Genomic DNA, 17246 nt, shown 5'->3' on the forward strand with positions numbered 1-17246 from the left:
GTGTTACATGAAGTAGCCTTGTTTTTAACAATTGCCAGATGAGGGTCAATGTACATCTGGCTTCTTTAAATGGTCATAATCCAAAGTCATTAACACCAGAAGAGAATTTGAAGAAAGGTTAATTCAAACCATATGAGGCAGACTCAATGGAATCCACAAAAAAGAGAACTGATTCAGAAATTTCCTTGTGTGTGAAAGGGGGGCGTTGGGGGAGATAGAGACAGAGAGAGAGACTGGTGTTAGGAATACTAGAGATGATACTGTACTATACTGAGACTCTTAACTATTGAAGGAATGGCAAAAGTGAAATTCAAATTCTGGAAATTTTGCTGATTCTGTCTTGACCATGCAAAGATTATCACTGTCTTTTATAGAAACGCCAGAGTTACACATACATAGAAACACATCACATACACACTCACACACACACACACACACAATTTCTCAGCTTCAACTTGGCAGGAGGATCAAGAGCATTTTCTGTGTAGATAACATAGGAAGTGCAAAGGTGCATATAACGTGGCTTATCTCCTCAAGGACATCTCTTATGTGTTCTTGAAGAAATGTGGTTATCAGTTTAAGTTGATAGTTGTTCATATGAAAGTTAATTGATACTACACTGGAATTTTTAATTTCAAATTTCTGAGGACATTGCATATGTCAACTAGATTATTTAAGTATACAGCAAATTATAAAATGTCAGTAACAATGTCTAGAGATAAGATTATGCATGGTGTAGAGAGAATTTGCCCTTTAAGCAAAAGATAAAGTTAATAATAAAACATCACAGATGTTTAATGGATACGTAAGCTGTTCTTCCTTAAATACGAATGCATATAATTGATTTCTTATTTTCTTAAATGTTACATCCAAAATGTGTGGTATGAGGAGACTCAAAAAGCTCCACACTCCCAAGTTCCTGCGGCTGAAACAGAAGGCTGTGAGTGATAGCTAGCACCAGAGGCAGAAAGAAAACTTCCCCCTTGCCAGAGCCTGTCAAGTCTTGCTAGGACCACTTAGTCCCTCTGAACACTCAGTTGTCTGCAAACATTTCCATCTCCCTGAGTAGAGCTATGATGAATCTTTCAAAGGCACGTAGGTTGCTGTCAGCAACCAAAAGAGTACACCAAAGAGAAGTGATCTTGATGGGGAAAAATGTATTCTTTAAATCAGAGACTATCATTTAGTCTCCTGTGACTTTAGGCAGTCACTCAAGGCTTGTGGTAGAATGTTGGTGGAAGAAGATGAGACATGGAAGCTCGGAAGCTCTGCACAAAGTAATGAGATGGATATGAAGAGGTAGGGGACAGAGGCTTCAGCAGGCCAGTAAGTACTGAACACCCAGGAAGAGAAGAGGTTAAATTATATGGAAATCATAAAGCAGCACACAGAAGGAGTTAAGGAATTGGCACAGGGTTATACAGAATCACATCCCTAAACCTGATCTACCAGAATTCTTTAAATGGCGTAGTAAGTACAGAGCATGGGCCAGAAGAGTGACATCCAGTAGCTCATTAGGGAGGTTAGTGGCTCCTTCATAGAACAACTGGCTGTAATTGAAAAAGCTCAGGAGTAAAAGGAGCAATTGTCTCTCTTATCATCAAAGAAATTTAAGACTACGTGCTGCTGTTTCACAAGGACTCACATCGTTCTCATAACAATCATGTCTATTTTCTCTCGCCTGAATATCTGCCTTCTAACTTACTCATCAAGCCGTGGTCCAAGGACCTGCAGCATCAACATTACCTGAGAACCTGTCAGAATACATCACCTCCAGCCCCTCTGCAGACCTAGTGTTTCCAAACTGATCATTTAATAAGATCCCCAGTTACTCACCTCTGCTTTAAATCTCCCAGTGTCTACACTTACCCCTTCCGATCCAGTCTCTGTACAGACACCTACTAAATATTTTCATTTTATCCACTGATTACTTCACCACTCTAGAAGGGATATTCCATGAGGGCAGGAAAAAGGCGAGGAATTTGGTATTTAATATCTAATAAAGTTTAAATATGTGAGATCCCCTATATTGTATCTTTTCCACTTGAAAAATCTTACTCATGTTCTCTTGCTCTTGTCTATCAAGGAGATGCATGTTGCTTGCCAAGTCCAAATCCATTTGGACACTGTTTTATAAATGCCTGCTTTTTCTGCTTGCATTCTTAGTACACTCTCTGTGTCTGCTCTGCCACTCTACCTTTGGCTTGGAATTGCCTTTTTTTTTTTTTTCCCCTGACAGGCAGAGTGGACAGTGAGAGAGAGAGAGAGAGAGAAAGGTCTTCCTTTGCCGTTGGTTTACCCTCCAATGGCCGCCGTGGCCGGCGCGCAGTGGCTGGCGCACTGCACTGATCTGATGGCAGGAGCCAGGTACTTATTCTGGTCTCCCATGGGGTGCAGGGCCCAAGCACTTGGGCCATCCTCTACTGCACTCCCTGGCCACAGCAGAGAGCTGACCTGGAAGAGGGCTAACTGGGACAAAAATCGGCGCCCTGACCGGGACTAGAACCCCGTGTGCCAGCGCCACAAGGCAGAGGATTAGCCTAGTGAGCTGCGGCGCTGGCCTGCCCCATGTTAAAAAGCAGCAAAAACTGTCTGAACTCATTGTCTCCTTGCCTTCCATGTTTTATCTCTATTTTGTTTGAGTTCTGGACTTTGGCATTGTTTTCATACCCTTATTTACCCACTTCTCAAGTTCTTGTTTTTATCCCCATAATTTGACTACTTTGGAGGCAGATATAGATTTGAAATTAGTTCTGAAATGTGTCTCTGCCTCTTCATTTGTAATGAGGGTATAACAGAATAGACTTTGGAGTTACTGTGATAATTGAAGTGCCTGTCACAGATGTTGGCACATGGCAGGTGCTAATGTAATCTCAGCTTCCCTTTCTTGGAGGAAATCCAAGATTCATTTTGAAACCACTGAATTTATCTGGCCAAGGATTTGACAATATAGAATACAGTGATTTTGTTGTTAGGAAGTATCCATCAGAATTAATTTGGACTATCATGTAAGAGTAATGTAAAAACAATTCCACTGCAGCATGATGATAGTGAAAGAATAAAAACCATAGGGAATAAACATGTTCAATGTCTATGTGAGATAAACCTATGTAGATGGCAAGATTCTGTAAAAGATGCCACTGAGGTACAAAAGGTAGAATTTTAAAATGTATCCTTCTGATCTTAATTATATAAATTTCTATGCATTAAGACAAAAGTAAATAAGTTAGAATATTTAAAAGAGTTAAACATAACCTCTGGATTGTGTAGCTGAAGGTGACTATTATTTCTTTTTTCTTTCTTTTTTTTTTTTTTTTTGACAGGCAGAGTTAGTGAGAAAGAGAGACAGAGAGAAAGGTCTTCCTTCCGTTGGTTAACAATGGCCACTATGGCCAGCGCTGCGCCAATCCGAAGCCAGGAGCCAGGTGCTTCTCCTGGTCTCCCATGCGGGTGCAGGGCCCAAGCACTTGGGCCATCCTCCACTGCCTTCCCAGGCCACAGCAGAGAGCTGGCCTGGAAGAGGAGCAACCGGGACAGAACCTGGCGCCCCAACCTGGACTAGAACCCAGGGTGCCGGCGCCACAGGCAGAGTAAGCCTAGTGAGCCGCAGCGCCGGCTCTCTTCTTATATGCTTTTAAATTTTACTAAATCTGAATTTATTGTTTTATACAGATAACATTTGTCAAATAAACAATAAATCCAGAAGTCTTTATTTTTGTTCTTCACTTATTTTCTCGAGAATTTGAGCATTTGATTGTTTTCTATTATCTTGCCTTTGTTCTTCTTTGTTTTTTTTTTTTAAGAAACCCTTCCTTCAACCTTGTCAAGTTTTGTCCCTCATTCTGTATCCTAAATGCATGTGCTTCCAGGAGTTAAATCTCTGGTCTTCTCCTCATTATCTTTCTTAGTAATTTCATTCACTTCCCTAACTCCCTTTCTCAGCTTGGGGTCTACACGTTCTACAATCTACTAGCCCAATCTACCCACATGTCCAGCCATCCTGAGCTAAACAGACTTCATTTTTTATTCACACTCTCACTCATTCATTTAGCATTTATTGACTACTACATTCTAGACTATCTGTTACAGACTACAAGTACAATACAAATGAAAAAGGGCCTCTTCCCCACATAGCTCTCAGCTACCCTTCTCTCATCATTGAGAACGTCAAGGCAAAGACCCAAGAAAAGGAAGGCATGCCCCCTGTCCAGCAGAGATGATAACTGCCAGACAGCAGCTGGAAGATGGATGCACCCTGTCTAAACTACAACACCCAGAGACTCCACTCTGCACTTGGTCCTGTCCCCGAGGCAGGAGATGTGTTTAAGTTCCCTCTCTCTCTTAAACTTTCAACAAATTTCACTGCACTTTTTCTTTCAATAAACTTGCATTCCCCTCTACCCCAAACCCTGGGAAAAGAAACCAAATTCAAACTTCAGAGGCACCTTTGATTCTTTTTTTCTTTTGCTCTTCATTCTTCCTACAAATTGAGAAGTTACTATTCTTTGTATGTGAATCTGAGCTCACAAACATTGTTCATTTGTATATCTTCTTTCTTATGTCTGCAATTAACACCCTTGTTGGAACTTTTTTTTCAGGATTATTCTATCTTCCACAGTGATGATTTTTTAACATGCTGTCACACACAACTCAGTCTCACACAGAGCTCTATAAGAAATCATCTGAGAATCATCATCTGTTCCAAATGCAGTCAGTAGCTTTCCATTGAATACAAAAAAAAAAAAAAAAAAAAAAAAAAAACCCACCCTCTCACTTGGCATTTAAACTCCCTGTCCAACATATGAAGTTGTGCTGAATGAAATTTTTACTTTGTATTCAAAAAAGGGTAATAATTTTCTATTTCATGTGGCACAACTTGACAGTATTCACAGACATTTCCACCCTTTTCTTCTAAGTTCCCTTCTTCTGTCCTGTACTCTAGAGTACAAATGAGATCACTCTATGCTTTCGAAACATATTTACTTCATTTGATTCCTTTGTTAATGTCTGTTCTTCCTGTGGCTCATCCATGAACTCTCCTTTAGTCTCTTCCACCTTGAACACTTCCATTCTTTCCTAAGTTCCGCCTGAGAAGAGTCATTCTCCATAAAGCACTGCCTGTGGATCCTTTCTCTGTTGTTAGTCGTCTTGCCCTGGAATGAAGTTCCTTAAGAAGTGATTCAGGTTTCTCTTATGGTACCAATGAGTCTGCGTTACTTCCTTACTGCACACTGCCTTTCCCAACTAAGCTCTGGAAGTATCTGACTGCATGTAAACCCCTTTGAAAGTAGAGGGTCTTAATACACATTTGTGTAATCGTTAGTCCTTCAGTGGGTTTTCTGTATTAGTACATTGTCCTCAAATTTGAATGTGGTATTTTCTCTACTGTTCATTATAAACTTCCTGCTTGTTATTTAGTTTGGCTTTTTAAATCTTTAGTCATCATTTCACCAAAAAAATAAAATCTCTGCATGCTAAGAAATTGGCTATGCCATTTAGCATGTGAATTATCTGGCTAATTTTCTTATATAGATTATGCAATTCAATAATAGTACTACATGGTAATAACAGAAAAATGTTTTACAAAGTAACTTATTTTAAAGTTTCATGATTTATTTCCATTTTTTTCTTGAATATAAAATATTTATATTTTTATGAATACTATTGAATGCCATTGTATTTGAAAACATAGTAACATATACAAGTATATTCACCTGAATACAGTAACATATACTTGCATATTGCTTGCTTAAATAAATGACTAAGGAAAGGACTGTGCCAAAAAATCTGCCAGAAAAAAAATGTAGTGTGCTGTGGTTTATATGAAGGGCTCTGTGGCCAGACCAGGATTGATTGCAAAACTGGAGTCTCAGTTCATTCATCTGTAAATTGATGACCATACCTACCTCCCAAGAGTACAGGGAGAGTTAAATGAGATAATATATGGTAAGGGCTTAGGATATGATCTGGTACATAGTTAATAACAAAAAGTTATAGCTTTCTTAACAATGAAAATTCTATAAAGCTACTAGGATCCCAGAAGTTTCTTTGCAGATTCCTTAATTATACAGAGTGAATATCTACAAATATGCTTCTATCTCTCTACAAGGGTATTTCAAAAAGTTCATGGAAAACAGAATTAAAAGCTAATATGCATTTCTGTGAACTTTTTGAAGATTTCTTGCATATTTCTTAAATGTTTTGTTGCTCATTATGGACTCATTAAGTATGACATCATTTCTAGTATTACATTTAGAAAGAGAGAGAGAAAAAAGGCTCCCTCCTCTCTGCTGCAGCAGACTCTTGGCTGAAGCCATGTTGAGCAATAAACAAAGTCAAGGCTGAGAGTATTCAGGAAGCATCCACAAGGAAAGCTCATGCTGCAGTTTGACATTTCCCCCTAGTTGATTAAAGTGGAAGGGGACATTTCAATAATTCTTTCTAGCTTAACCTAAAATTAAAAAAAAAAATCCTCTTTCATATCACCTGGGGAAATGCCTACACATGATTGATTTGCTGTTATACCTAGTGCTAAACATCCAATTCACTATTATTTATCAGAGACATATTAAAAATATTTTAAGTAACTAAAAATATCAAATATCTGTTTCAAAGTATATAGTCTCATGAAAAGCAAGAATAAAAAAAATAAAGGAAATATTTATGAATTCATTTATGTATTTAATACTTTTAAAATATTTATTAGATTCCTACTGTGGCTTAGGTACTATCATATGTACTAAATACATGAGCAAATCATCAAAGGAATTAATCATCAAGACAATATTGTTTTACAATCAGTATAAATAGATATCTGATTAGAAGCCAATAGTCAAATTCTGATCTGATGGCTGCTTTTTTTTTTTTACACAAATCTGTAAGCACACCCTTAGATAAATTTTAAAATGGTTCTAGAAAATTTAGGCACCAGCAACCTCTTCTACATACGCCACTTCTCCAATAACTAGATAAGTAGTAATAGGGCTTAATAGTTCCTACTGACGATATGCTGAAGACATTTTTTAGCAGTTAATTAATAATAATATCCTTTTCAATTCTTACAATATTCAAAAGTTCAAAATTAACATAATGAGTTGCCAAATGAGTCTGAAGGTTAGGAAATGGATCCTCATGTAAAATATGTGCTGTATGGATTTAGTTAGGTAAGAAAATACCAAAAATTTTCACTTCCCTAAGTGAAACCTAAAAGGAGAATGGTCTCATAGATTGTACCACATCAAGGAGGAATAGTAAGTTCTGTTTGGGTTTTCATATACGATTCCATCAAGTAATTTCCAAGGAAAAATGCAATATAACTTCATGTGTTTCTGAGACTAGCCTACTCAATTTTGTCAGTATCTGAAACCAAGTAATTTCCTTTTTTAGAACACCCTGTTTTATTTTAACAGAATTCATTCTCCTGTTCAAAATTCTTATGTGATGCTGCCTACACTCTGGAAGGCTGCAGACAGTGTCATCTGCCCCTTACTTCTCTCCCACAATCACTACCCACAGCAGCAAGGCTCTTAAGAAGTGCTTGTGGAATGAATAAATTAAATTTCTCATGATTATACACTGCAGAGAAAATCAGCCAAGGACAATGCATTAGTCTCCTTCAGCTGCTACAAATCTTTACATTCACAGGTGTACATCACCTACTTAGGGCATTTCAGGGTCAGCAAGTTGAACACCAGCCATTTTTAAAGTATATTATAAAACCTAAGTTTATTGCATGCAATATTTTCATCTGATATCTTGTGGGGAAATACTATATGGATGTCAAGGAAATGTTTTAATGGCGCTATTGATCATCTCAGTAAAGCAGAAAATGTCTTCCATTTTTTTTAAAGGCAAATCACAAATATAGGCTTTCTTGATGTGAAAATATACTAAAGTTAAAGATAATGTTAAAAAATTAAGGAATATGTAATGCCCAATGTTGCCCTCTCAAATCAATATGAATCTTGATGCTGAATTTGGAAATTAATATTTTTCATATAAGACATAAGGCCCACAATTGATGGATTCGGCTGCTTTCATGGCAAGATAAAGGATTACTTTCTTATGCTGCCAGTTCTGAATAAAGCATACATAAAATCAGTTCTTTGAATAAATAATAACCATGACCTTTAAGTATATCAATTGTTAAAGACTAAAGCATCAATGAAGAAATTAGAATTTTTATTTGCAAAACCCAACAATACTGAGTCATTCCTGGGTTTCCATCTCTTATGGCTCATTCTACATTGGAAGGGTAAGCCATTTCATTTAACCATTTAAAAAAATCATTCATCAGGAGGATTTTTCCATACAAAATCTTAGTTAATATATTTCTCTTAAAATCAAACTGATGAATTTTTATTAAGATGGAGATTTTTGGACATTTTAAAAAACGTTGCAATGTTACATTCCAACAATTAGATATGCTGATTTCTTAAAAATAACTTACAATATAGACAAAAGACATAATTCTTCAGGCTTCTTTTAATCCAAATAAATATGGATAATGGTATTATTTGCACCGGAAATCATAAATGCTATCGACAATAATCAACATAGCCTTAAAGATAAAAGGCCAACTGTGGAGAGATTAACTAAAATAAGAACATTTTCCAGTTCTTCCCTGATTTTCCCTCATTTAAACATCCAAACAAAACATGTGGTACCTTTTAATTTTCTGAGTGAGTAGTTCCCAGTCAATGCTTCTTCGGTTGGAGACAAGAGGAAGAATCTATTGAAAGAAAACAAAAGGAAAAAAATATATAGGTTTGTTAAATAAATATCAAAAATGGCAACTCACCAGTAAGCAAAAGCATTCTTTATATCCAAATAAGTCTATGCCTTACGATTTACAGTACAAAATATGCAGTACTTGAATTTTTAAGAAGCTCAATAATGAATTGAAAAGCATTTCACTCGGAGATCATATAAAGCAGATCCTTTGAAAAACAGAATAAAAACAAAACAAAATAAAAAGCCCCAAACCATTACCAGCGCATATGCAGCAACACCCCCCAAGTCTAGCCTTTGAAAACTGCTGCAGAATCTTCCTCCAGGACCATTATCTCCAAAGGCTGGCTCCCTGGCTTTCCAGCTCCAGACAGACGCAGTCTGCAAGCCACCAGCTCGCGTCTGTGTGTGTCGGGGAAGGGAAGCTGCAAATTAGAAAAAGTCCCCGCAGTGGCGAAAAGGAAAATAAGGCGAGTGGGAGAGGGAGAGAGAGCTCACTAGCCTCAGAATTTTCGAGAATGATGACAAGCCACTCAGCTCCGCCATCATTCACTGACAATAGGATGCAGTCGTGGCTTACGATTTAGCGGTTTGCCATAGGGGCTTCTGGTACCAAATGCCTGACAGGCATTTTAATTGTCTCCATCCAAGTGTGTCCCCTGGAGTCGAGTCTATAAGCCTATGAATGTCATCATCTGGTCTCCTTTGTGTTAATGCCAGACGCGCGCGCGCAGCGCGCACACACTCTCTCTCACACACATCGTGCTGAAAACTTAAATGGACAGTTTTCAGGCACAGATGATTTACAAACAAGGTAAACTGCATGAACAGGACGTGAGTAAATGATAGATTATAAGTGTTTTTATTAACTTCATGGAGGATGCCGGAGATTATTTAATGTTTTGTCATTGGCAAATAATTTGAATATTTTTAAAACTGGTAGATATTGGTAGTTTATATTACAAAATAAATGTGTCCGTTAGAGAAATGCATATATTTACATATATTTTCCTACAGAAAATTTAATTCCCCGTGTAACTACGACAATTGCGCACTTGGCAATGTCTTCCTTACAAGGGCGAAAGCAAAACACAAAGAGGGTTAGGAAACCAGTATTGATAAGTGATTTTGTGGACAATCTATTTTATTCCGTTTACACACAAAAGCAAAAGGAGATGGCAACCAGCTTGAGTACTGGAACTGTGCAGTCCCTAAGGGCCAAGGTGAAGAATTGAATCTCTAGCATAATCAGAATCCCTTCATGCTATCAACTGAAATTAACAGTTAAATATTCCTGTTTTACAGTGCCCCTTATGTAGGGAGGTTAAGTGTGGAGTAACTCCCTGCATTTATTTCATGAAGAAGAAGGAAAGAGGAAACTGTTAATAAATTAATTATTTTTACGGCATTGTTAACGCCCTGCACCAGTGAATGGAACAAAATTCGACGTCTACCAAAAGGACCAGCTGAGAACAAGGGTGCTGGGAGGGAGCATCTCCATGGTTACCAGAAACAGAAAGTAAGGGGAATGTACAAGCTGATGCTAGAGACGAGGGGGATGAGACCCAGTGGAGGGAATTTACAGACAGAATCTTCCTTCTGGAATGATTTGTCTCTATGAGTTTTATGCTACATTTTGAATTCATTAAGATGAATTTGTACTCTTCCTTCAGCCATTCTTCTGCATTTTTTGATCCCTAGCTAATTTTGCTTCCATAAATATTTAAGGTATGGTTCTTTTGTATGAGATCGATCCTGCCACTCCTTGCTTACATCTATATACTAGATTCATGGAAATCACTCAGCCTCGCCCACACTCTTTGTTTCATAGCTGGGAAAGCTGAGGCCCAGGCAGTCTGACCAAGGTCACCAAATAGAGATACCAGCCAGTTCCTGACTCAGTCCCTGCTTTTCTTCTCTCACTGAGTGACCCGCCTTCTCTTCTTTCTCTTCTGTTTACAAGCAACAGATTCCAGAAACATCCTTTGTCTTTGATCCTGTAAACCTTTTATTTGCTAAGGCAGTACTCTCCCTCCTTAAAATACATTGCAATCATTCTGAGAACTAGCTTTGCTTAATATTCGTGCTGCACGAATTTGAGGTCTGAAGAATATGGGGTAATTATGGAAACAGCTTTTCTTTCATTTCCAATCTGGCAATCACATGAATCAAACATGATTGCCTTTTTGTAGATTTACGTTGTTGAGCCTGAACTTAATCAACATATATTAGGCACTCTGTCATTGTGAGCATCATTCTTTCCACACATATGACCTTTCATGTTGAGGCAGACCCCCCAAAGTTCCCCTTATTACGGACATTCCAAAACGTCCTGAGGTTATCCGAAACAATGAAGCTGCAAAATTGAAAGCCCGAGTAAAATAAAAAAAAAAAAATTAGAAAAAAAAAAAAAAAAGGAACATTGACTCAAAAACAACCACTGGAGGGCGCAGTATTTGTTACAATCTTTCTGAACTACTCAGTAAAAATTATGGTTAGGATTTGACCTTGATATTTTATTATTTTACTTTCTTTCAAAAGTGTCCTTTCAAAATTCAATTCTTATGACTCATTGCTTTTAGGTTAATTCATCTGTAGATGGAGTCACGCTACATTTTTTCTATCTAAAATACAGTTGCTGCCAACATTATCATTCTCTTCCTCCAGTACAGCAGCTATAACATGAATAAATCACATTTTTAAAAATATGATTACCAGAGGCAATAATTATGAGAGATTTCAGGGCATAGTGAATCCTACACATAGGCTAGTATTTCTCCCACTCCCAGTGCTCCTTGAAACATGATCTCTCTGTTAAGTGCTTATTTTTATTCAGTGATTTCAGACAATATATTGTCATCTGTTCACTTATGAACACACAAAAATGATGTATAAAATGACCATTTCTTGAAATATGTATTATATTCCACCAGATCGCATAAGCTCACATACTAGTCCTGGTTAGTGTAAGAAATAGCACAACTTTCAAAAACACTTAATACTTTCTGCTCTTAATATGTCATGTTTTAAGAATACAAGATGACAGATAACTGAGAGACTCATGAATTTTTAGATTTTCATGTTTATGCCTATGAAGCTGAACTGTGTTTCTTTTCTTTCCCTTCCTCTCTTTGACAATAGTTTAGACCTTAGCACAATTCACCAGTTCATTTAACCAACTCTGATGACACATACATGTATTTTTCAGACACTTGATAGTTTCTAGGGATGAGACAAATGTGAAACAGTATTTACTACTTTGAAGCATTAGTTATAGTGGGGGAAGTAAACAGAGACCTAACTTTACCTTCTTTCTCTCACTTGGATGAGATCATATGACTCTGCCCCTCTGGTGTATCTGTATCTTTGCAGATGCTGATGTGCAAGAATCTGGTTTAACTGTATTCCCAAATTAAGTGAACTCACTCCCCTGGCTCTTTTGGAAGACCCATGGTTTCATTCTCTAAACAAACTAATTTGTGTATTGGTGCGTAACTCTTTAAACTGTTTAGGAATGAATAATGGAAGCATATCTTTCGTACCGCCTTGAAGCCTTTGCTCTCACATGATCTTTTTGATTAGGGCTTTCTTAACTAGAAAATGAATATTGCAGCCATGCCCCAGCACAATCCTTAGTTGCTATTCCATTTTCCCTCTTCTGAGCATGAAGAGCTGATAGCCCTATGCTAGATAATTTGCAAAATTCAAAGTAAGCAGAAATCTTTATTTTAAATAAATGAATATCTATAATGGAAATCATCAAAATATGAATTTTATGGCAATGAGTGATTATACTCCAATAAAAAGTGATATTCATGAGGGAAGCAATGCATAGAATAGGGAAAACAATGTAGGATTCAGTGATTTTTCTTGGGTTTAGATACTCTAGTTCATCACTGTGATTTTTTTTTTTTTTTTTGAAAGAGAAGGAGAAATAGAGAGGGAGATCTTCCATCCTCTGGTTCACTCCCCAGATGGCCACAATGAACAGTGCTGGACCAGGCTGAAACCAGGAGCCTGGAACTTCATCCCAGGTGTCCCCTAAGGGTAGAAGGGGCCCAAACACTTGGGCAATCTTCTACTGCTTTTCCCAGGTCATTAGCAGGGAGCTAGATCAGAAAGGGAGCAGCTGAGACATAAACCAGCACCTCTATGGAATGCTGGCATCACAGGCAGCAGCTTTGTCCACTATGCCACAATGCCAGCCCCCACTGTGATTTTCACATTCATTCATTTGAAAAATATTTCTGTGTGCCTCTGTGGTCCAGGCAGTTTTAGGTGCTTTGGCTCCACCAATGTCCAAACATGTAAAGATGACTGCCTTCATGGAGCTAGCCAATGAGGTTGGTACAGATGGAGCATCTTACTCCAAAAATCTGAAATAAAAAATGCTGCAAACCTCAATATTTTTAGGTACCAAAATGATTCCACATGTGGAAATGTCCACATCATAAAACTTTGTTCCATATACAAAATTGTTAAAATATTGAATAAAATTGACTTCCTGCTATAAGGTATATATGAAACATAAATGAATTTCATATTTACACTTGAATCTATGAGCTTGTTTGAAATATCAGATTTTGTGTTTAAATAAGTAATTTCAGTTTTTACATTTTAAAAATTAAAAAAAGATAATGAATTAATACTTACTAATGGCCAAAGTATTTTCGAATCATTTTTCACCAAGCCAGTTATAATAACTATGTGTACTTTAAAAATTAAAAATAGAAATAGTAATTATATGTTCATTTTGAATTTGTTATTGTAAATATAATAGGAAAATGTTATTTGCAAATTATTTTGATACCCAAATTCCAAATGTTTCCTTATTTGCTATAGATGATATCTTTTCTTCCAACAAAGTTGATCCACACAAAAAGTGTAATGTGGTCAAACAGCAAAAGAAAGCATCATAGTTTTCACTTTAGTCTGAATTACATGAAATACTGAAATTTTATTATGTCTTACCTACAAAGAGGCAATTTCATATGTTTTGACCTAATACTTAGAGAAGCCATAACATGATGCACAGTTGAATAGAGTAAGTTATAAAAATGACACCTGTTGGGGCCGGCGCCATGGTGCAGTGGGTTAATCCTCCGCCTGGGGTGTCAGCATCCCATGTGGGCACTGGTTCAAGTCCCAGCTGCTCCACTTCTGATCCAGCTCTCTGTTATGGCCTGGGAAAGCAGTGGAAGATGGCCCAGGTCCTTGGGCCCCTGCACCCACGTGAGAGACCAGGAGGAAGCACTTGGCTCCTAGCTTTGGATAGGTACACCAGCTGTTGCAGCCATTTGGGGAGTGAATCAATAGAAAGAAGACCTTTCTCTCTGTCTCCTCCTCTCACTGTCTGTAACTCTACCTCTCAAATAAAATAAATAAAAACAAAAAATTACACCTGTGTTTATTGAGGCATTATTCACAATAGCAAAGATATGGATACAATGTCAGTTTCCACTGCTGGATTAATGGATAAGGAAACTGTGTTATTTATACATAATAAAATATTATTCAGCCTTACAAAAGGGCAAGATTTTGGTATTTGCCATAATGTGGATGAGCCTGGAAAACATTATACTAGGTGAAATAACAGGCAAAGAAACGAAAACATTGCATGGTCAAAGTTACATATGAGATCTGTAAAAAATTTCAAACACAGACACACATAATGACACAGTGGTTAGCAGGGGCGGAGTAGGGAAGGTGGGGAGACATAAGTCAGAGGAGACAAAGTAGAAAATATGTAGGAGGAACAAATGTATGAAATCTAACACAGAAGAGAACTATAGATAATAAAACTGTACCATAACAAAGAAAAATATCTCAGTAGATTCCATAAATTTATGCAATTATGATTTTTCAAAAATAATATTAATACAATTGAAACTTAAAGATACAGTATATCCATGTAGTAGAATATTATTAGGCAATAAAAATATATTAACACATACTACAGCCTGAATTAATTTCAAAAACATTATACTAAGTAAAAGGAGCCAGTTACAAAAGACTATATAATGCACAATCCCATTTATATAAAATACCTAGAATAGTCAAATCTATAGACACAGAAACTATATTAGTGGTTTCTAGGGCCTGAGGACAAGGGGCAATGCAGAATGATGGCTAATGGTTACAAGTTTTTTTTTTTTTAAGAGTAAAATACTCTGAAATCAGGTGATGGTTATGATTGTATAACTGAATATTACAAAAACCATTTAATTGTATACTTTAAAAGGCTGAATTTAATGTTATATGAATTGTATTTCAATAAAGTACTTTTCCCTAAAAATATGAAGTAATTTTTAAAATTCCAGTCTCTAGGCAGCATGTCTTTGAATTCCATGACCACTAGTTAAAATACGCTAACTATCAGTTTCATTCTGTGACATATTCCAGATGACCACCAATTATTAGAAGCATGGCTCCAAAAGCTGTTCACTTTTTAAATTCAAATGTCATGAGTTTTCTGAATCATTTGAGGATCTGAAATTTTTTCTAGAAATACTTCTCAAATTCTTTGATAAATTTGATAGAGGTTTCTAGATTACAGTTTTTAAAAATTGCTTGAGAAAATGGATTAACATGATATCTTCAAAAAATTCAAATATTTATGTGATAAAGATTTATGTGATAAAAAACAACTGGTCAGAATATAAAAGAACAATCACTAAGCACCAAAAGGGTAAATATATGAGTGTATAAATCACTCACAGGGTTTTTGTTTTTCATAACAAAATATATCAATTAACTATACCCCATCAACATAGCTGTTAAAATTATTTAACAAATCAATTTTTGGGAAATTCATGGAAAGGATTTTGATAGAAGATAATGGACACATTTATTACTGGGAGTAAAAATTTCTCCCCCAAAAATAGAATCCCTGAATTACTTGTCTCCTGCCTCAAGTTTGGTTTGGTTTGGTTTTATTTTGTCATGATTGAGATAGACAACATTCAGCAGCTTATTGTGTATTATGTAATCTGTCATTTACTTTTTTTTTTTTTTTTTTTTTGACAGAGTGGACAGTGAGAGAGAGAGACAGAGAGAAAGGTCTTCCTTTTGCCGTTGGTTCACCCTCCAATGGCCGCTGTGGCTGGCGCGCTGCGGCCGGCGCACCGCGCCTATCCAAAGGCAGGAGCCAGGAGCCAGGTGCTTCTCCTGGTCTCCCATGGGTACAGGGCCCAAGCACTTGGGCCATCCTCCACTGCACTCCCGGGCCACAGCAGAGAGCTGGCCTGGAAGAGGGGCAACCGGGACAGAATCCGGCGCCCCAACCGGGACTAGAACCCGGTGTGCCGGCGCCGCTAGGCGGAGGATTAGCCTAGTGAGCCACGGCACTGGCCCTGTTATTTACTTTTGCTAGGCATAATATGCCATTGAGCTAGACTGTTTATTCAACTACAGTTTGAAAATGCATTGATATTGTATAGGCCATAAGTTCTTTTATCATTTGTCTTACTTTACATTTATTTTAAGTCTTATATACATGTAACTAGTAGAAAATATTTTAAACCAAGGTGTTCACTTTCACCACTAGACTTAGATGAAGAATGAATCTAGTAAAAAAAATGTAAGTCTGTAAAGAAGCAAAGAACAAACTGACATCTGGGTGAACCATAGTCCTCTCTGACATTCTCACTGTGAGTATGATTAGACTTGGCCTGCAGTGGGGAGGATGAATTTATTCTAAGCTGGTAGGAAGAAGCGTAAGATAAGATGATCGAAACAACTCTCCAATTCCTGTTGAATCCAACTTTAATCTTTCTGAGTCATCAGGATCAGGGTTTGGCTTCACAATTTCACTTGAAGTGTCGGTGCAGTTTTCTCCATATTCTTTTTTAGAATTTTTTTTTTTTTTTTTTTTTTGACAGGCAGAGTGGACAGTGAGAGAGAGAGACAGAGAGAAAGGTCTTCCTTTGCCGTTGGTTCACCCTCCAATGGCCGCCGCGGCCGGCGCGCTGCGGCCGGCGCACCGCGCTGATCCGATGGCAGGAGCCAGGAGCCAGGTGCTTTTCCTGGTCTCCCATGGGGTGCAGGGCCCAAGCACCTGGGCCATCCTCCACTGCACTCCCTGGCCACAGCAGAGGGCTGGCCTGGAAGAGGGGCAACCGGGACAGAATCCGGCGCCCCGACCGGGACTAGAACCCGGTGTGCCGGCGCCGCTAGGCGGAGGATTAGCCTATTGAGCCGCGGCGCCGGCCAGTTTTCTCCATATTCTTAAATGCAAGTAGAAAATGCATTTCAAACTATTTTTGGATTATGAAACCATTTTGAATATCAGAGATATTCATAATTCATTAGAAAACTGCACAGGTACTTTTAAAAATATCTTGCTTTCTTTATCTTAACAGTGTTTTTATCTAATTTACCAAGATGAAAACAATAGAATGATGTAAATGGAGAAAAGCAAAGAGAGAGAGAGAGAGAGAGAGAGAGAGAGAGAGGAATTTTTCTTATTTCCTGTTTCCAAATAATGACTGCAGGTTAGTGAAATAGCTAGCCCTACA

The 17246-nt window shown here is 37.5% G+C and overlaps 1 protein-coding gene across 39 annotated transcripts in view; it reads right to left on the reverse strand.

The window, feature by feature from the left end:
• The window catches only part of MAP2 (microtubule associated protein 2), a 308431-nt gene that overhangs the window by 142436 nt on the left and 148749 nt on the right, over nucleotides 1–17246 (reverse strand). For 34 of the 39 annotated variants that reach the window (XM_051849211.2, XM_051849208.2, XM_008259081.4 and 31 more), the window contains one exon: nucleotides 8667–8731. The gene's annotated coding sequence lies outside the window, so the exon portion shown is untranslated. The other 5 variants (XM_017343069.3, XM_070070269.1, XM_008259065.4 and 2 more) reach the window with 5 other exon arrangements.

Source organism: Oryctolagus cuniculus, chromosome 3, assembly GCF_964237555.1.
Source record: "Oryctolagus cuniculus chromosome 3, mOryCun1.1, whole genome shotgun sequence".
NCBI classification, from domain to species: domain Eukaryota; kingdom Metazoa; phylum Chordata; class Mammalia; order Lagomorpha; family Leporidae; genus Oryctolagus; species Oryctolagus cuniculus.